Source organism: Ailuropoda melanoleuca, chromosome 20, assembly GCF_002007445.2.
Source record: "Ailuropoda melanoleuca isolate Jingjing chromosome 20, ASM200744v2, whole genome shotgun sequence".
Lineage (NCBI taxonomy): Eukaryota > Metazoa > Chordata > Mammalia > Carnivora > Ursidae > Ailuropoda > Ailuropoda melanoleuca.
Genome location: NC_048237.1, coordinates 11,807,080 through 11,828,579, shown reverse-complemented (window position 1 = coordinate 11,828,579; position 21,500 = coordinate 11,807,080).

The window sequence follows — 21,500 nt, the reverse complement described above, 5'->3', positions numbered from 1 at the left end:
GAATGGCCTGAGTCTGCTAGAGTGCTTACAGGGAGGAAGGGACAAGTTCAAGTCCATTAGCTCTCAGCTCAGTTCCTGGTCTGATTATAGGATAGCAGAGAGCTTTTATTATAACCCTCCAAGAATTAGTACTTGTATTCACAGGGCTGATATCGCTAAAAGTCAGGCACAAAATTTGTGGGGATGGTAGAGTTAGGAGTGCTAAATTCACAGTATTGCCAAGTTTCTTTTGAATGTTTAGGGCATCGACTGGGAAAGGATGGGATTCCAAAACTTGGAATGGAAATGTCTGGTTAGACTGTGATAAAACGAACAGTCTTGAAGCCCCCAATCACCTCAAGCTTCCCTTGTCTGTGGAAGTGTCCTGCCCACCAGTATCTGAAGAGCTTGCTCTCCTTTGCTTGAAACCTACACGATCACCTTAACTAGATCATGTGTTTTGAAAGGGGATGCTCATTCTCTTCCATACCCACCATGGCCATCCTTGGTACCCTTAGCTCTACCACTGGGATCCATTCTTCGCATGCTCTGGGGGCAGAAATATACTGACACCCAAGAAAAAGTAATTCACACACTAATCAACTTGTCGGACTTTGCTGAGAAATCAGGAGAAACCTGGAGAGGGAATATAGGAGTGGATTCCAAGGATGTTAGACCTACTGTGCATATAGATTTTCCTTATGTTTCTATGAAGATGTTTTTGCTTTCTGTACTNACTGTGCATATAGATTTTCCTTATGTTTCTATGAAGATGTTTTTGCTTTCTGTACTTGGAAATTCTGGGGCTAATGCACAACTGTGTGTGACTATTAGGATTTTTGTGGATTGTAATTTTTAAAAAATATATACCTCTTTGTTTTCTGTTAGTGACTAGTGCCTCCAACTCTGTATTATCTGTGATTACTGTACACTTGTTGTAGAATTCTTCTGATAGGTGGGGTTCCCCCCCCATCTCTTTATTTTTATTTTTATTTTTANCTATGAAGATGTTTTTGCTTTCTGTACTTGGAAATTCTGGGGCTAATGCACAACTGTGTGTGACTATTAGGATTTTTGTGGATTGTAATTTTTAAAAAAATATATACCTCTTTGTTTTCTGTTAGTGACTAGTGCCTCCAACTCTGTATTATCTGTGATTACCATACACTTGTTGTAGAATTCTTCTGATAGGTGGGGTTTCCCNGGGAGAGGAAGAAGCAGGCTCACAGCGGAGGAGCCTGATGTGGGGCTCGATCCCACAACGCTGGAATCACGCTCTGAGCCGAAGGCAGACGCTTAACCGCTGTGCCACCCAGGCGNTTCCCCCCCCATCTCTTTATTTTTAACTCTGTGGTGGTGTTTTATTTTAGGGGTATCTCTTGTAAGTAGCTCTTAGCTTTGTTTCTTCCAAGCCCTCCGTTGGAGTCCCGGATGTGTTTGGATGGACATACCCTATTTTACCGTGCTGGTTTGCTTTGTTACGTTCCTATCTTTGATCAACTTCTTGTTTGCTTTTGTTCTTGTTCCTGTTTTTTACTCAAGTCATACAGAAGCAATACACTCTATTTTTCCAGTTGTTAACCTTGAATTTTTGATGTGCATCTAAATATTTTTCTCTCCTCTGGAGTTCATCAGAATCTGCAGTTTCCTCTTGTACAAAATAACCATGTCTGCGTGCCCTCAGTTCCTTCTCGATTCCAACCACCTCTCCTATTAAGGTAATCTCAGATACTAGTTCCAGGGTTGTTATTTTTTTCTGTAATGAAGAATTTTTTAGAGGGTTTTTTGTTTTTTAATTGTTTTCTCGGTTGTCATTGATTTCTAGGTCTTTCTTGTGGATATATTTTGTTCTTTAGCAAGGGACTATCCCATAGTATTTACTAATGAAGAACAGAGACCTAGACTCTTCCACCGCCCCCCCCCCTTTGGTTTTTCATTTTGCCTATGTGTCTCTCTGTCCTTTTTTTCAAGATCCCAGCTCCATTGTTTTGCAGGATACCGCTCTGTTTGTGTTTGTCTGACTCCTTCCGTGTTTCAGGTTAGGCCTAGGTACGTATTGCTGGCAGGACGACGACCCAGGCAATGCTGTGTTCTCATCAGCGGGTGGTGAGGGGTACATGGGACACTTTGTCCCATTACAATAAGTTTGATCCTTGGGTTAAGGTTGGTGTCTAGAGGGCTTCTCTACACTCTGCTCCCCCGCAATCTCTACCCCATATTGTGTCACCCAGTGGTGATTTTACCCTTGCAAAAGAATGATTTTCAATGTCTATCTTTCCTTCTACAGTTACTGGTTGGCGTTCTACTCTCCAGAAAAACCTTCCCTTTCTCTCCTCTCTTGCCCCATTCCTTTTAAAATAAAGTTTTAGGATCTGGGTCGATTCGTGGATGATTTTGTTGTTTCAGAGTTATAATTTATTCCTGTCATTATTCATTTGAAGTTTACATTCTCCCCCGTTTGGCCATCTCGAGCTCTTTCAAGCTCCTGTGTTAAGGTCCCCTGTTCTTGTGAGACTACCCACCAGGTTTGAGAGAACTTTACTCTTCCGGGACAAGCTCTCCCAAGCTTCTTTTTAACTTATGCTGTCTCAGCCCTGCAATCTCTCCTTTCTCTAAGATGTCAGAATGTTCCTTTATAGTGGGGAACAGTGTCCAAAACTAAGGTCTAGATGCCACAGTGCTCTTTGGTACAGACATGTGATTGCTTCTAGGTCCTTTCTGTGGAAAGCTAAGCAATTTCAAGTTGACAATGAGGTCTCTTAATTCTGTTTGAATACTGTAGGGTTTTTTCTCTTCTGTTCACCTTCAAGATTTGTACCTTTCATCTCCCACAATGAGAACCTGGGTTTCCAACAACATATCCATTCAGTCCTGTGATAAATTCAGAATATTTCATAATGGCTTCATCAACAAAAGTCATTTAAAAAAATTTCTTTGCAGCTTTCTTGTTGTCCTTAGACTAAACTGTGTTCCACTGAGGGTGTATTGTCAGAGTACTGTGTTCAGAAACTATTAGATTAATTTTTTTCCTTCTGTGTAATTATGTGTATAATTATGGATACAGTCCATGTGATATATGGTTGGCTTCTTTTGTTTGCATTTGCATTCAACTTTTGTGTTTTCCCCATTCTTGTTTTAATTTAATTTCTGAATGCATAAAATATTAACATGGTTCAGAAGTCAATTCTATGAACAGGTATACTTAGAAGTCTTGTTACCTTTTCTATCCCTTCTTCTTCATAGATACTAACGCCCTCTTCCCCCATAGGCCGTTGATTTTCCCATTTATCTGTTGTTTTATTTTGCAGAAATTAGCATGTGCATTTCTATTTTTCCTTTCTTCAACAAAAGGTGACAGGTAATTTTTTTGCCTCTTTGTCAATTATGAGGTGATTTTTCAGGATATATTTTTTATCAGCTTCATAGAGATTTTCCTCATTCTTTTGTCTATGTTTCAATTAAATGAAGTGTGATCACTTTTTTATTTGGCTTAAATCTAACCTTACTTTGTGCTTTATACTTCTCCTGTGGTGTTTCACTTTTTCCTTTCTTGCATCTTTTAAATTTTTTATGGTTCCCTTTTCCCTCTGCTAGTTTAGGCACAATACATTTTTTCTCTATTCCTCTTACTTGTTATACTGAGAAATCACAACATGTAGCAAAGTCTAAAGTTAATCGGTAACTTTAACTTTACCCTCCTTCTAGAAAAGGTAATGACTTTTCTATATTTAGACCCACAAGATCTATTTTATGCATTTGGTGTTTATTTACATGAACTCACAAATTCTTTTCACATCTCTGATCAACAATTTTGGATCATGTTTGCTACTACCCAACGGACATTTGTTAGATTTTCCTTTGTTTAGATGATAAACTTTTTTTCTGAAAATGTCTTTATTTCACCTTGGTCTAGAAATATGTTCACTGGGAATGTTAGGTTGATAATGAGCTTCAACATACTAACAGATTATCCTACTGTTTTCCGTCTTGTTGCTGTCAGTCCAGCACTCCTCTTAAGAAAATCTATTGTGGGGCGCCTGGGTGGCTCAGTCAGTTAAGCAGCTGCCTTCCATTCAGGTCATGATCCCAGGGTCCTGGGATGGAGCCCCATGTCAGGCTCCCCGCTCAACGGGGAGTCTGCTTCTCCCTCTCCTCCCCCTGCTTGTGCTCTCTCGCGCGCTCTCTCTCTGTCAAATAAATAAATAAAATCTCAAAAAAAAAATCTGTTGTTTTTTCTCAGACTTCATTTAGGATTATCCTCCTTGTCTCTGCTTTTTAGAAGTTTTACTGCGATGTGTCTAGGTATGGACTGATTTACTGTAATTGAGATTCACTGAGCTTGAATCTGGGTAGGTCAAGGAAAGTTTTCAGTCATTATCTTTTCAAATGTGGTCTCTGTCCTACTTTCTTTGGAGACCCTGACTGAATCCCCTTGTTCTTAGATCTGTACCTCTTATTTCTTACCATTTTTTTCTGTTTGTTCCTCTGGGCTATCTTCTGGATAGCTTGTTTTGATTTTTATCCCTGCTCGTGATCTTCTGCTAACTTATCCACTGATTTCTTAACTTTGGTTATCACATTTTTTAATTGCAGAAGTTTTATTTGATTTTTTCCCCTCATTTGCAAGATCACTCGATAAAAACTTCTTTTCCTTGCATAGGCATAGCTTCCATATTTCATAAAATGTAATATGCAGAATTCTCTCACAGGCCAAATCTTTTGTGGGTTTGTACACAGGTGTGCACGTGCGTGTGTGTGCACGCACACCTGCCTGACTCTGCTTTTCCTCAAGGTAACTTGTTTTTAGCGTGCATACTCCTCATTGATTCCAGACGATTGCACTTGGACTGTCTATTAGAACCAGTGGGGAGCTAGAACAGAGCTACGGTGCTCCAGAGAGCATTCACGTTTGCTTCAGCGTGGCACCCGAGGACAATTCTAGTCCAGGACTACCCTAATCCTAGTTCAAGCCTTGAGTTTGGGGTCTTTCTCAGGTGCAAGATCTCACAGAAGGCCTGGATTCCTCCAGTTCATCCTCCCCTATGGGTTCCGGCTTACTGAGGGGAGGGTTTTCCATTAGATAGTCCATCTTGTTTGAGTCTGAGTTTTGACATATGTCACTTTTGTGACCAAAAGTCTTACAAATGCAAGTTCAAGTCTAATGGGAGCAACAGATCTCAGAACAAAAGTGACTTCTGTGCTCATTTATCTCCAGAGTTCCCTTTGTTCTGGTTCTTTCTGTCTTCTTAGCTCCTCCTACTTTTAAGAAAGATGTATCTGTGTTTTATTTTTTAACATTTTACCAAGAGATTTTAGGTTTATTTTTGTTATCAAGAGGGCGTGTCCAAGTACCTAGCCTATTATTACAGAGACTGTGAAGTCTTACGGTTTCCTCTGACAACTTATTTCTGTCTACTCTGACTTTTGGAGGATGGATATTCAATTTTTGGTCTGCTGATGGTCATTTATTTCCCAGTGCTATGTGTGTGTATAGAACACATATAAACTGAGAGAATGAAGCTATTTCCTGCCAGGTACCCTAGTAAGTGCTTTGAATTCATTCTTACAACTTCAGGATATGGTGTGGTGGTGGTAGCTATTATTTTCCCCATTTTCCAAAAGAGGAAAGTGAGGTTAAGTAACTTTACTGAGGTCCTAAAACTAGCAGGTGGCCAAGCCATAGCCTCAAGGCAATATCTGATACCACAGCCTGGGCTCTTAACCACTTCTTTCTGGAAGGTCCCGGTTTATAGCAACTTTGCAAGTGACCATAATAAAAATCATTAGAGATGTCATCACAGAACTCAATTTTGACTCCATATACATAGAAATAATTTTAAGTCCATATGCACAGATGCTGTAATACTCATGGCAGGCTAGTCAAAGCCATGATTCTTATCAATTCTTGGCTTGTGTCTATGTAATGTTCATGGGTCTGCTGGTCTCCCCTCCACACCATAACACAGACACTGATAGATCTTCAGTCAGGGCAATGCCATTTCCACTTTTTTTTTTTTCTTTTTCCTTCCCCTGCACATTTAGTGCAGGAGGCAATAGGCTCATTTACTAGGTCTGCCATCATGTTGCAATCTTGTGTCCCCTAATCTGTTTTTTTTAAAAATAAAAAGGTATTAAGGGTATGCGTTTTCCTCTGTGACTTTGACCATTCCTGTGGGGTTTTATGAAATTTTAGTCTCGTGGTTAAAGATGTGGGCTTTAGAACTAGGATGTCTGGGTTCCAGCTCTGACTCTGCCACTCAATACCTATGTGACCTTGCGCGAACTATGTGACCTCTATGTGTCCCCGTTTCCTCACCTGAAAAATGAAGTAATAGCATCAACCTAATAGTGTTATGAGGAGTAAGTATAAAGTAGTTAAAAAAAAAAAAAGAAAAGTGACACCCAGGTAACAACTGAATGCTTATTCCTAGTAAGAGTTTCATTAATTCTGAGCAGTCTGTAACTTTAATTTTTTTTTGTTCTGAACCAAGAATTTTGTTAAAATTTCCCAGCGGTTTATATGTGCGTATTTGCTCTTGTTTTTACTTATTTCCAGCTTTATTGCATACTCAAAGTCGTAAAAGGCTTTCAGTAATCTAATACCCAAACAAGTTTTGTTCCAGAAGTATTTGAGAATGTCTATTTTCAGAAGAATACAAAGTTAGTCGTAAATCTACAGATCTCTATTAAATCCTCTTTGTTCATGTTAATTTTTTTTATAGTCTTTAGTCCACTAGACCTGGAAATCAGAAATTCTGTACCAAATCTCTAGGTACATGTGGTTTGGATTTAGGTCCGTCTCTGTTCCTCTGTCTCGCTTTTAAACATTGCTCTGTAGTTGGTGGATTTTTCTCCTCTCTGCTCAGGGAAATATCTTCCTCTTCAGTGACTCTTTTTCTACTCTCTCCTTGCTGTTCTCTCAGAATACCTGAAAGCCACGCTTGGTTTAAGATTAGGAAGCTCTGTGTAGCGGCCGGAGGAACCCAAGACGGAGTTGGCGGGCGGCCGCGGGGTCCGCGTCAGCAGGAGCGGGGATCCCCACGTTGAGACACTGAAGCGAGGAGGTGCTAGAAACCGATGCTTAAGCTTCTTGGTCTTGCCGATTTTTTAAGCCATAATGACCTACCTCTGGCTTCGCTTTGCCAAACCTTCCTGGTCCGGGGCAGCCCGCTCCCGCCGCAGAGGCTGTGCTGCTGAACCGGGCCCAGGCTGGGCTCCGGGAGCTCCGGCGCCGGGGCCTGCTCGTTCTGGGGCCCCGGAGACTTGTCCCTCCCCGCGCTCCGCCTCGGAAGGTAGCGAGGAGATGAAAGCGCTGGCGGATGTGACTGTCGCTTGCGCGCTTTGTCTCTCTGCCTACGCAGAGCAAGGCCGCTTTCCTGCGGGGATTCGGCTTCAAAAGCAAGGCGTTCTTGTCTCCGCTTCTCGGCCCACGTTATTAGCGGTAATGGAACGGCCCTGTTTTCTAAGGCGGCAAAATCAAGGGAGCTCAGCCTCCGCGTTCAACTGCCTGTGTGCAGCCTGCTGCCTTGAATGCCTTCCCCTGGAATCGAGGGGCTTTCAAGGTGGCTCAGTGCCCGGTTGAGTGCTGCACCAGGAGAAGGACTGGATTTTACTGGCAGACTTTGTCTGGTGCAGCTCTGAACTTGTATTCCCACGTGGGTACTGTTTTTTGTATAACAGTGACATCGTTGGTTCACCCCCAGCTGGACTGGGGTTTTGGAACTGTTGAGCCAGGAGCGGTGATGGGTTTGTTTTCACTTTGCAATTAGAGTAAACCTGAAAAACAATTAGCTAGTGGAAGAGGAGAAAAATCTTGACTCTCCTGTCCTTTTACCTGCCAAAATCTTATCTGTTCAAGACAAAATTAACTACTGCTCCAGTTTTATCCTGGGTCTTAATTTCCCATTACGCTATGCTATGAATTTCAAGGAACTCATCACAGGCTGCCTTAGTAGCCCCTAATGAGCATGTTTTATTTTACTTGGTTCTGTATATACCCTTGGGGAAACAAAGTACCTAGCTGAATCAGCTTTTAAAAAGTAGTTGCTTAATAACGGTTGCATAACTGAGTGATGCGGATTCTTCTGAGATCGCTTCTGATCCCCAGCTACGATTCTGACACCAATTCTAATGTGTTTGTGTTTTCTTAACATACCACCAAGCAATTCTCTGACTCCAGCGGGGTGTCTTACAATTGATCTCAATTCTGACACTACCTGGAGATAGTGTCAGATCCCACAGATTGAGGGCTCAGTCCTACAAGACTGTCCCCCCTAATCCCCGCCTTCAGTCACCAATTGTAGTACAGATTGTCACTCGGGCTTCTGAAGAGCTGTAGATTGGAGGTTTCAACAATCCCTTCCTTGGGCTTGACTGATTGGCTAGAATGGCTCCTAGAGCTCAGAGAAGGATTTTACTGCCTTACCTGTTTATTATAAAAGGCTATAACTGAGGAACAGCCAGATGAAAGAGAAGCTTAGGGCAAAATGGGGGAAAGGGTGGGTAGCTTCTATGCCCAATCTAGGCACACCGCACTCCTGGCATCTCCACGTGTTCACCAACTGGGAAGCTCTCCAAACCCTCTCCTTTTGGGTTTTTCTGGAGGCTTCATTACACGGCATAGTTGATTAAATCCTTGGCCATTGGTGATTGAACTCAATTTTCAGCCTCTCCCTTTCCAGGAAGTGTGTGTTAGTTGGGGGTGCAGTGGGGCTGCAAATTCCAACCCTCTAATTGCTTGGTTGGCTCCACTGGTGACCAGCCTCCTTCTGTAGGTGCTTTCCTGGAGTCGTTTCGTTAACCTATGTGCTCTCATCACATGACATTCCAAGGATTTTGACCCTCAACAAAGTAGGTATAGATGGGATGTACCTCAACATTGCAAAGGCCATATACAACAGACACACAGCTAATATTTTCCTCAATGGGGAAAAACAGAGCTTTTCCTCTATGGTCGGGAAGAAGACAGGGATGTCCACTCTTACCACTACTATTTAACATAGTACTAGAAGAGTCAGCCTCAGCAATCAGACAACAAAAAAAATAAAAGGCATCCAAATTAGCATGGAAGAGATCAAACTTTCACTATTTGCAGACGACATGATAGTCTATGTAGAAAACCTGAAAGACTCCACAAAAAAATTGCTAGAACTAATACATAAATTCAGCGAATTTGCAAGATATAAAATCAGTGTACAGAATTCTGTTGCATTTCTCTTCACCAATAACGAAGCAGCAGAAAAAGAAATCAAGGAAGTGATCCCATTTATAATTGCACCAAAAACAATGAGATATCTAGGAATAAACCTAACCAAAGAAGTAAAAGATCTGTACTCTGAAAACTATAGAACACTTATGAGAGAAACTGAAGAGGACATAAAGAAATGGAAAATCATTCTATGCTCATGGACTGGAAGAACAGACATTGCTTTGAGTAGCATAGACATTTTAACAATCTACACGTTTAATGCACTCCCCATCAAAATACCTCCAGCATTTTTCACAGAGCTAGAACAAACAATCCTAAAATTTGTATGGAACCATGAAAGACGCCAAATAGCCAAAGCAGTCCTGAAAAAGCAAAGCGAAGCTGGAGGCATCACGATTCCAGACTCAAGCTATATTACAAAGCTGTGGTCATCAAGACAGTATGGTACCGGCACAAAAACAAAATATAAATCAATGGAACAGAACAGAAAACCCAGAAATGGACCCACAAGTATATGGTCAACTAATCTTGGACAAAGCAGGAAACATTACCTAATGGAAAAAAAGTCTCTTCAACAAACTGGGCAGCGACATATAGAAAAATGAAACTGGATCAGTTTCTTACACCATACACAAAAATAAATTCAAAATGGATGAAAGACCTAAATATGAGACAGGAGACCATCAGAATCCCAGAGAAGAACACAGGCAGCAACCTCTTTGACCTCTGCTGTAGCAACTTGTTACTACACATGTCTCTGGAGGCAAGGGAAACAAAAGCAAAAATGAACTATTGGGACTTCGTTGAGATAAAAAGCTTCTGCACAGTGAAGGAAACTTTAAACAAAACTAAAAGCCTATGGAATGGGAGAAGAGATTTACAAATGACATATCTGATAAAAGGTTAGTATCCAAACTCTGTAAGAACTTCTCAAAGTCAAAACACACACACACACACACACACACTCCAGTTAAGAAACGGGCAGAAGACATGAATAGACATTTTTTTTCCGAAGAAAACACATAGATGGCCAACAGACACATGAAAAGCTGCTCAACAGCACTCATCATCAGGGAAATGCAAATCCAAACCACAGTGAGATACCACCTCACACCTGTCAGAATGGCTAAAATTAAGAACTCAGGAGACAACAGATGTGAGCAAGGATTGGAGAAACGGGAACCCTCTTACGCTACTGGTGGGAATGCAAGCTGGTGCAGCCACTCTAGAAAACAGTATGGAGGTTCCTCAAGAAGTTAAAACTAGAACTACCCTAAGACCCATCAATTACACTACTAGGTCTTTACCCAAAGGGAAAAAAATAGTTTCAAGGGGGTACGTGCACCTGATAAATATCCCGATAAACATAGCAGCATTATCAACAATAGCCAAACCATGGGAAGAGCCCAAATGTCATTGACTGAGGAACGGACAAAGAGGTGGTACACACACACACACACACACGAGTATTACTCAGCCAACAAGAATGAACTATTGCCATCTGCAAGGATGTGGATGGAGCTAGAGTGTATTATGTTAAGTGAAATAAGTCAGAGAAAGAAAAATAGTGTATGATTTCATTCATATGTGGAATTTGAGAAACAAAACAGATGAACATATGGGAAGGAAAAAAGGGAAGCAAATCATAGACTCCTAACTACAGAGAACAAAATGAAGGTGGATGGAGGGCGGTGGCCGGGGGGATGGGCCAGATGGGGGATGGGCATTGAGGAGGACACTTGTTATGATGAACACTGAGTGTTCTATGCAAGTGACTAATCACTAAAAAAAATTCCAAGGGTTTTGGGAACTCTGTGCCCTGAACGGGAGGAGAAGCAAATACACATTTCTTACTAGGAATCACAGTGTCACAGAGGTCATATCTGAAGTACTGTTGGTGCTGTTTAGTAAAGTGCTGTCCCCAGCTGAACTAAGCACCACTGAGCAAAGTCGTGTATTTCTATTAGCTTTCCTTGTAGGGCTCGTGTGCACATGTTGAAACTGCTTTTGTTTTCTCTTAAACATTCTCTGGGGTACCTTTCCCAGGTGTCAGGGTTTGGGAGGAAGTACTGCCAATATTGGCCTCTGCCACTCTCCCTTTTCTCTTTCCTGTGGCTTCCCCTCTTTTGATGGACTATTGGTGTGTTAAGTTGTGTCTACGGACCGTGTATCATCACTTCCTACAGGCCCAAGAGTCATTCTATCACTTTGACCAACTATCTCAGCCTTTTTTTTTTTTTTTTTATTTCTAGTTTAACCCTGTCAAAGGTCTTAGGTGCCAGTATCCTACAGCCCCAAATAATAACCAGATGATCAAATTAATAGATGGTACTCTCTCTTAGAGTCATTTCTATTATCATATACGGGATGAAGGTTTTTCTCTCCTTAAGCAATGACTTGGAAGCCTTGTCCAGGTCTCTACTGGTTAATCACTCAACCAGGATTTTGAGTATGGTCTTGTACCATTATATACACTACACACCATTGAGTATACGGAAGTTTGTTCCCTGAAGGAATGTCCAGTCTAATTGATTAGACAACATATACCCACATGAAATACTGAGTGGTATAGGATGGTAGTGTATGAATCAATATTATCAACTGCTCTGAAGAAACTCTTCATCAGTGCTCATTATGCCCTAAGTCTTCATGAAGAACAAATTGGGATTGGTTGATGGGTAGTCTCTGCTATCTTCCTGTGCTGAATAGAAACCAACACCGAGGGGAAGGCTGAGGCAGAAAGACATGAGCGCATAGAAGGCTCCCTTTGGGTAGACCATGAATGAGTGGGGAAGATGAGATTCACACCAGCAGGTGGAGGTGATGATCCAGGGAATTTGGGGCATTAATGTTGCCTCAGTGTTAATTGAATCTGCAGGATGCTGGGGCCTGAGGACACTTGGGTTAAAGTCTAATTTCTACTTCCTTTCCATTCCTGTTGCCACTATTAAAATGTAGGCCTTTACCATTTCACACCTCTCCTCTCCTCTCCTCTCTGTAATAGTCTCTCTATGGGTCTCTCAGCCAGCCCCAATCCATTCTGTGTGCCAAATTAGTCTCTCTAAAATGCTGTTTTTTGTCATGGTGTTAGAAACTCTTGAAAATAGGAGATGGACACACTCATTGGAGCTTCAGGGCAGAAGTGATGGAGTGATGGACAGGACAGGGGTGGTTGGCGGGAGCAGGAGACCTCTCCCTTCCTGTTCTCCAATCCCTTCCTCACTATTACTTCACAAAGGTATAAAAGGGAATTTGACTTTCATAAAAATCCTGGCATGCTAGTTGAGTTTGACCCCTCCGTTTTTTTTTTTGTTGTTGTTGTTTTGTCTTGTTTTATTTTTAAGCTCATTAAAAGTATGCAAAAGAACTGAGAGAAATCCTCAACTAATGCTGTTTAACAGCCAACTTCTTAAGTAATGTATAACCTTAGTAGAAATTGGTAGCAAAAGTTGCATCTGTCCACAGATTTTCTTTTTTTTCTTTTTTTCTTTTTATTATTTTTTTATATTTTATTATTATATTGTGTTAGTCACCATACAGTACATCCCCGGATTCCGATGCAAAGTTCGATGCTCCATTAGTTGCGTATGACACCTAGTGCACCATGCAATACGTGCCCTCCTTACCACCCATCACCAGTCTATCCCATTCCCCCACCCCCTCCCCTCTGAAGTCTTCAGTTTGCTTCTCATAGTCCATAGTCTCTCATGTTTCATTCCCCCTTCTGATTACCCCCCCTTTCTTTATCCCTTTCTTCCCCTACCGATCATCCTAGTTCTTATGTTCCATAGATGAGAGAAATCATATGATAATTGTCTTTCTCTGCTTGACTTATTTCACTTAGCATTATCTCCTCCAGTGCCGTCCATGTTGCAGCAAATGTTGAGAACTCGTTCTTTCTGATAGCTGAGTAATATTCCATTGTATATATGGACCACAGCTTCTTAATCCAGTCATCTGTTGAAAGGCATCTCAGCTCCTTCCACGATTTAGCTATTGTGTCCACAGATTTTCAAATAGGAGTCCTGTCAGTACCACAGATAGCTAAGTTTGGCTATCCTTGAAGCAGATCGTGAGACAAGAATTCAGGTGCATATATTTTATAAAAAGAAAAAAAGAAGAGCAAGGGAGGGGGGTATAAGGAAGGGAAGGAAGCAAAGCAAGAAATGTCCTTTCAGATAAAGTATAGCTCATCAGTGGGGTAGGAGAGGGGTGGTCTGGAGCGCAAATGACATTGTCTTTTTTGATAGCAGTGGGGAGGTGGAATTGTAGCCTTCTGGGAAAGACAGTCTCCTTTGGTTGAGGGCAAGTTTCCATAAATGGCATGCCTATGAGCTATTAGCAGCCACCACTGACAGGAGCTGAGAGAATTGGGTGCACAACCCTGTAAAAATGATTTGGGTGGGACACTGACAGCATCAACTGCAGTCCACCCTATTAGAGTCACTGCTTCTCACATTAAATTCATTAAAGCATAGATTCTCCATGATTCTGCTTGGTTACAGTTTTTAGGAAAGTGTACAAGAGGAACGTTAGTGAAAGCTCCACTGATCAGCTGGTCGTGTTGTCACAACTAATGCTCCTTGTCTGTCTCTCTCTCTTTCTTTTTTTATCATTCATTCTAGATTCTTTATACCCTCAGCTATCCCTTCTGCTGGTCTAGATGGCTTGTTTGATGGGATGACCCAAACTCTCATCCCTGAGGGGTCTGAGCCCAAGAATCAAACTCCTGTTTTCCTTCTTTTGTTAGCTGATCGTGGGGAACTTGCACGATAAGGTCATAGGTATGAGCCAAGGGAGGGGCATCTGTGCATTACTGGTAGGTGTCATGGGAATCTGGGCTGTTTTTGCAGATTCTTTGTGATCTTTGGGCCTGCTTTGAGCCCGATCCCAGATGTCCCACTTTAACTGTATGGTGGGTTGCTTCTGAGCCTCTGTGGGTCATGATGGGCAGTCAGGTACATGGTTACTTGATATCCCCTGATAAGATGCTCCAGGGGCTCTTTATCAAATAGCGTCTAGTTCCCTCTACTCCCTATACACATAGAACCCTGATGGTCTGTGCTGTGTTCTCTTCTTGGAGATTGCCCCAGACTCCATAAGATAACTTTGGCTACCCCTAGTATCACTAAGTCCGCCCAATAGTGTGGCCCAAGCGTCAGAGCTGCTTGTACTACTGATCCCTTGCTTACTCCAGACCCCACTCAAAACTGGAAGCCTTCAAAATCACTTGATCAATGAGGCAGAGCAGTATTCTCAAGTATGGATGATACTGCCCACAAAAATCCAAAGGGGCTGCTCGCTGTAGGAGATGCAAGTTAAAATAAATGGTCCTTTACTTTGGAGGTGATATCCTGGAATGCTCCAGAGCATTGGATCACAAAACTGTGGAGGGAACAAGACTCTGAATGTTTATAGCGTGTATCTGTCTCCCCGTAAACCTCCTATATCTTACAAAGACGTCAAGAATACTTGCCACTTGTAGCTCCTCAAGGCCGGTTAACACGATGTCCTCAATATGGCAGATCAATGTGATGGTCTGCAGAATGTCCACACGTTTTCGGGTACTTTGGACTGTGATGTGCCACAGAGCAGGGGACTTCATAGTGTAGGACAAAACCACGGCTGTACGTTGTTGTCCATCACATGGGAATACAACCAGATTCTGATCTTTCCTCTGATAGGTATGAGAAAGAACGTATTAGCAAGATCGATACCTACATGCCACATTCTGTAGGCTGTGTTAATTTTATCTAGTAAAGATGGCCACGTCTGGCACAATAACTGCAGTTGAGGCGACTACTTGATTAAATCTATGGTAGTCCACTGCTATCCACCACGATGCATCAGGTTTTGTAGCGGCCATACTGGTAAAGCAGACACCAGCGGGGGTCAATCGGCGCCACTGCACTATTTAGGTCTAAGAGCGGCCCTAATCTAATTTTCTCTGGGAAGCAATATTGGTTTTCAATTTATTGGTTTTTCCTAAGATAGGGGTAGTTTTAGGGGCTCTCATTTGACCTTTCCTACTATGATTCTTTTACACTACTGGTTAAGGAACCAATGTCCAATGTGAGAGTTTTATAAAGTAGCTTGTCCATTCCATTTACACGTTTAGGTATTGCAGAAATGACCACTAGGTAGCTCTGTGGACCCAGTAGACCGCTTGTGAGAGGGATAGGATTGGGTCTGAAACCCACTTATCACCTGATGCTAAAGACGTCTGCTGTAGCAGGAGGTAGGAAGAGTGTTTGGTTTTCTGGGTACCAAAGACCCCGTGCACAGCAGGCCTTTAAAAATCTGGGTTCTCTACTTCTTCCCAACATATGGTTATCTGAGTACATGACCACAGGCCTTTTTTAGGAAGGACTTTGGGAATCCCTACTATATACATTTGTTGTTGTATTAAAGCATCATTTCCTCTCTATATAATTTTTACATTATTTAAAACGTACAGAAAAGTTGCAAGAATACAAAAAATTTCTGGACCTCTTTTATCCAGATCCCTCATATGTTAACTGTATTTGCTATATCCTTTTCTCTGTACGTGGACGGATGTGTGTGTTGTGTGTGTGTGTGTGTGTATGGATGTGTGTATATATACATATATATATATATATATACACCCATTTTTTATGAACTGTTTAACTTGAAACATGATTTCCTTTTATTTCTAAACACTTCAGTGTATATTTTCTACAAACAAAGAATTCTCATAACTAACCGTAGTACGATGATCAAAATCAGAAAATTAACATTGATACGATCCTATTATCTGAGCTTGTTAGGGCTCTAGAATTCATCCTGCTAGAGTTTTGGTGTTCTTACAATTGATTCCGGAGCATGGGGGCAGAGAGACCACAACAAAGCCAAAACAAACAAACAAACAAACAGTAAGGGTGTTGGAAGGTAGGGTTGGGTGTCTGTAATAGTCTCATTTCAGAGGCTTCATGACGAAGTTTCTGGTCAGTGCATGGCTCCAAGATATCAGCATTCACAGGAACCACAGATTAGATGCTGGCTTAAAGGCCCAGAGCTGGCAAACTCCTCAAAGTGGAGTCTGGCTCCCCCTGTGCCATGTTACCCCCCAACACAACAGTCCTCCAGCCAGGCTGAAATCCTCAGGGTCTGGCCAGTTGCCATCTGCTTGCCAAGCCGTTTCTTCTTTCGTGCTGTTCTTTCTTTCCAGAGTAGCTTGATTTTGTTTCCCCCCTACCAGCCCTCTGAAATCCAACTACGTTTTAAGTCTGAAAACAAATGGACCTACGTGTGGTTTTTACAAGTGTAATTCCTAGCTGGGCTACATCTCTCCCGCTGCGTGGCGAGCTCTGTGGTCCATCATTTTACTTCAGACGTAAGAGTTGAGCAGAACTGTCTTCCTTCCACCTAGCCAGATCCCAGCTTGCTCAATTTCTCTTAAGTTTTAAAAAAAATAGAACTATATTTAATTGATTATATGGATATAGTTTTTGGTCAAATAGTCCTCCTTCCCCATTCCCATTGACAACAGGTCATCAGTGTTTTTTGACTTTTAAGGCTGCTCCTTTGGACATTTACTTTCATATTTCTAGACGGCATGTTTATACTACTATTTCCTATTCGATTTAAGTCTGGAATATTGTTGGCTTCATGCTTTATAAAATGAGAATTTATATCCTCCTTCTTCACCACCAACGATCACCATCATACCCCTTCCTTCCTTCATTGTCTCAATAAATTTATACCATGCCTTTTGACTAGCCTAATGTTCAATGTTTTAATTATTAAGCCTGTGGAAATGTTATTTGAGACAAGCCATCAAGTGTTCTGTGATTATATTTTCACACTATATAACTGCTTTCCCTTTAGGTTAATATTTGTTACTTTTTTTTTTAAGATTTTATTTATTCATCTGAGAAAGAGAGAGAGAGAGAGAGTAAGCACAAGCAGGGGGAGGGGCAGAGGAGAGGGACAAGCAGACTCCCTACTGAGCAAGGAGCCTGAAGTGGGGCTCGATCCCAGGACCCCGAGATCATGACCTGAGCCGAAGGCAGACGCTTTATGGAGTGGCCATTTTTTCCTAGAGGATAAGGTTAATCTCTTGCCTTTAAAATACACAGTTAGCTGCTAGGGATCTTGGAGACATGAGAGAAGAGAACTGAGATATCTGATCTGATATGAAGATTTTCATGTAATATACCTGTTGTTGTAATGCAACCTCTTAGCTGCTCTGGGCTTGGTGCACCTTAGTTCAATGTGTCAGGCCCCAGAGCGGGTAGGGAGGGACCGTCAGTGTGGTACTGAGGGTGGGGTCAGGCTGCTGCTGTTAACATTCCGCCTGTTCAAAGCGTTCCTGCTCTCAGCTCTGTCTGCCATACCCTACTTTGAGCGATACTTGCCTCCACTTTCTTGAGTATGTTTTTGAGGGCAGTGCCCGCGAAGACGATTGGCTTGCTTGTGGGTTCCTCCCATATCCAGGTCACCTTTCAACTTTCTCTCGTCTACTCAGTCAGATACTATTTGTACAAAAATTTTGTTGCTGTTACCTCTTACTTTCCTTGTCCTTATTATTTTGTGCCATTTAAAAAAAATTCTCTGTATTGTGATTTTAGGCAATATCGGGAAGGAAGGAATGTGTTCCGTTTGCCATATCTAACTGGAAGCTGCTTTTCCCAGAGACTTTTCTATGAGATTCCATTCCAGATGAATCTTTCCTCTTTCTAAACTCTCAGAGTACTTGCTGTCTGTGTACGTTAATTTTGCACTCATACACTCTTAAGGTTTTCTTACGGTTTTGTGCGTGGGGCTCGGCTTCTTGGTCTTCTCTTTTATGACAAAATATTAAGTTGAATATAACGATTTCCAGATTTTCAGGAAGTAGGGATTTTATTCTAAGTAACCAAATTTTAAAAATAGTTAGATTAGGATTTGACAAACTCCGTATAGGGATGCGGCAGTTCCCTTAGGCTATAGACTTAGCTCACGGCTACTTCTGTTTCGTAGTAACGAAAACTAGCTTACAGATGTTTTACACTTAGAATCACATTTTCTTTTTCTCTTTCTTTCTTTTAAAGATTTTATTTGAGAGAGAGAGAGAGAAAGAAAGAGGGAACAAACAAGCAGGGAGCAGGGGCAGAGAGAGAGAGAAAAGCAGACTTCCTGATGAGCAGGGAGCCTGACACAGGGCTTGATCCCAGGACCTGGAGACTGTGACCTGAGCTTAACCTACTGAGCCACCCAGGTGCCCCTAGAATCACATTTTCTAAGCCTTAACAGAGGAAGATCTTTATGTAAAACAGACTAGCAACCTCATTTTATATGAAAATCTAGATTTTCATGTACACTATTTTGGTTAATAAATGCTTAGACTAACCTATGCTCTGCCAGTGTTTTTCGGGTACAGAGAAGCCTTTGAGGGTAGGAACATGTCTTTACCTAACTGGGGGATTGTATCAGATTTCTGTTGCTGCATAACGACCTACCCCCAAACTCAGTGGCCTTAAATATTTAAACAGCAATGTTTAAACACTCATTCAGTTGCATTAAGCTGGTGGGTGAGCTGGGAGGTAGATACTGGGTGCTGGGAGCACTTGACACAATTGATGCCCTTCTTTCCAAAAATCTGGGCTCCCTCACAGCATGGTGGCCTTGGGCTTGCAAGACAGCAAGCTGCAGAGTGCAGTCCCTTCTCTAGCCTTGGCTTGCGTCACATTTGCTGATGTTCTGTGGACCGAAGCAAGTCACATGGCCAAGGCCAGAGTCAAGGTGGGAGGGGACTAGCAAGGGTATGGATCCTAGAAGGTGTGATTCATAGGAGGTCATTACTATAAGAATCTTCCATGGGATACAGAATATACATGTGTGGTAGAAATATAATTTACGTATCACTAGAGATCACTATAAATCTTCTAGCTTATACATGTAATATAAATACACTTCCCTGGAATTGCTGCACCTTTACTTTCGTATGATGGGGAGGACTGAGAGATGGCCTGCAAGTCCCAACCCATGGACAGTAGCTGGGCTTAGTGCGAAAAGACACAGCTCATTTACAGTTCTGCAGCCGTGCCTGTCCGTCACCGGGGCAGTGGTCTGGTCCAGGCTGTTATCAAGCATGGGGCATCTGATGCTTTGGTCACCTGCATTTTCTGGTCCCTGCATTACATCACTGTTCTCATCAGCTTGCAGCAGCACTGTGTTGAGCCCCACCAGGCTGCCAGGGCTCTGGGACATACAGCTGCCTTGTGGGAGTGGGGTGGCGTGTGTTTGGAAGAGTGCAGACAAGGACCCTCTAAAGCGCTGGGTCCGGGGCCAGAATCTCCGGTCTAATGGCAGTATTCGGGAGCGGGTGAGATTTTGCTATTCCTCCACAAATTCACTACCAGGTTATAATGAAAGCAAGTTTTCTGATCAAATTTTGTCAGATAGTCACTTTTTAGTAAATGGAAACCAAAGTACCTCTTCTGTAATCTCTGTCAAAGGTCGATATTTTGATTATTTTTGATCCCTGATCTATCTGCCCCAGCACCTTCAATAGTGCATGATGCCTAAGTTAAATGAATACCTGGTCAGCATCAGGATTCAGTTAACTGTGTCGGACAGTTCTCCTGGAGGCCTAGAATCTACTGAACCAGTGCAACAGCCAAGACCATATAGGGATCAAACTCGGGGCACCATGTTTAAATTAAATGACCAGTGCTGTCCAATGGAAATTAATGTGAGCCAAACTTAGTGTGTATACACACACACACACACACACACTAATTTGAATAACATATTTTATATAATTGAGTGTATCCAAAATATTATGNCTGGTCAGCATCAGGATTCAGTTAACTGTGTCGGACAGTTCTCCTGGAGGCCTAGAATCTACTGAACCAGTGCAACAGCCAAGACCATATAGGGATCAAACTCGGGGCACCATGTTTAAATTAAATGACCAGTGCTGTCCAATGGAAATTAATGTGAGCCAAACTTAGTGTGTATACACACACACACACTAATTTGAATAACATATTTTATATAATTGAGTGTATCCAAAATATTATGTTAACATTGGAACTAGCTACTTTCTGTTGNATTGAGTGTATCCAAAATATTATGTTTTTTTTTTTTTTTTAAAGATTTTTTTATTTATTTATTTGACAGAGATAGAGACAGCCAGCGAGAGAGGGAACACAAGCAGAGGGAGTGGGAGAGGAAGAAGCAGGCTCATAGCAGAAGAGCCTGATGTGGGGCTCGATCCCAGAACGCCGGGATCACGCCCTGAGCCGAAGGCAGATGCTTAACCGCTGTGCCACCCAGGCGCCCCCCAAAATATTATGTTAACATTGGAACTAGCTACTTTCTGTTGCTCAGTAGCCACATGTGCCCACCATATTGGACGTCACATCTCCAGATTTGTAAACCCGATTCATTTTAAGAGTTGGGAATGCTTCTAATATAGCTTACCTCCTGCACGTGTATTGGATACTATCACTTTCACTAATGAGAACCTGATTTGAACATCTCTTGTGTTAGCAAAATGTCTGATACTGATGAGAAAGGAATAACTGAAAATCTGGTAGTAGCTCCTTTGGGAATAGACTTTCCTGATGGAATGTTCAGCTAACAGTGACTGGGGTGTATATTCCTGACCAGCACCGCTAACTACCCCTGAGTGAGACTTTAAGGAGCAGTATAGAATTTATTCTAATAGACAGGATTTTAAACATAATTTTATTTTGTCCTTACTTTAGAAACAGTTCTAAAGAGCTCTGAGACAGATCTTCAAAAACTGTGTACATCTACAAACACGTATATGCTAAACTTCGGGTGGGTGCGTGAGCAAACATACGCACTTCAGGTCAAGCTGTCGTGGGTGTCTTAGGCCAAAGCTCTTGGCCACAAGTTAAACTTTTTTAATACGCTGGCATGAGGGAGCCGGCGTCAGCGAGGCCTATAAAGGGGAAGCAGGTAATGTTTGAGATTTTCACTTGGATTTTGCTTGCTGACTATTTTTTTCGTCCCCTGCATTTTAATTAGGTAGCCAGACGCCTACTATTTTCTGCCTGAGGGATTTTTGCCGGACCAAAAAGCAGAAGCTGCTTGAAGTCCATGCCTCTTGCTCTCTTTTTCTTAACATGCCAAGCTTCTAGTCTTGAAAAGGTGATGCTGGGGATCCCAGAGGTGAGGAGAGAGAAGGGAGTGCTGGGGATGGGAGGTGTCCCAGCAGCCAGGAGATGGTAGACAGTTGGCAGGTGGACGAGGGAAGAGCAAGGACAGGAGCAGCGCTTTGTGGCATTGCCCCAGCGAGACTGACAGCTCAGGGAGGGAAGGTCGCGGGCAAGGAGGG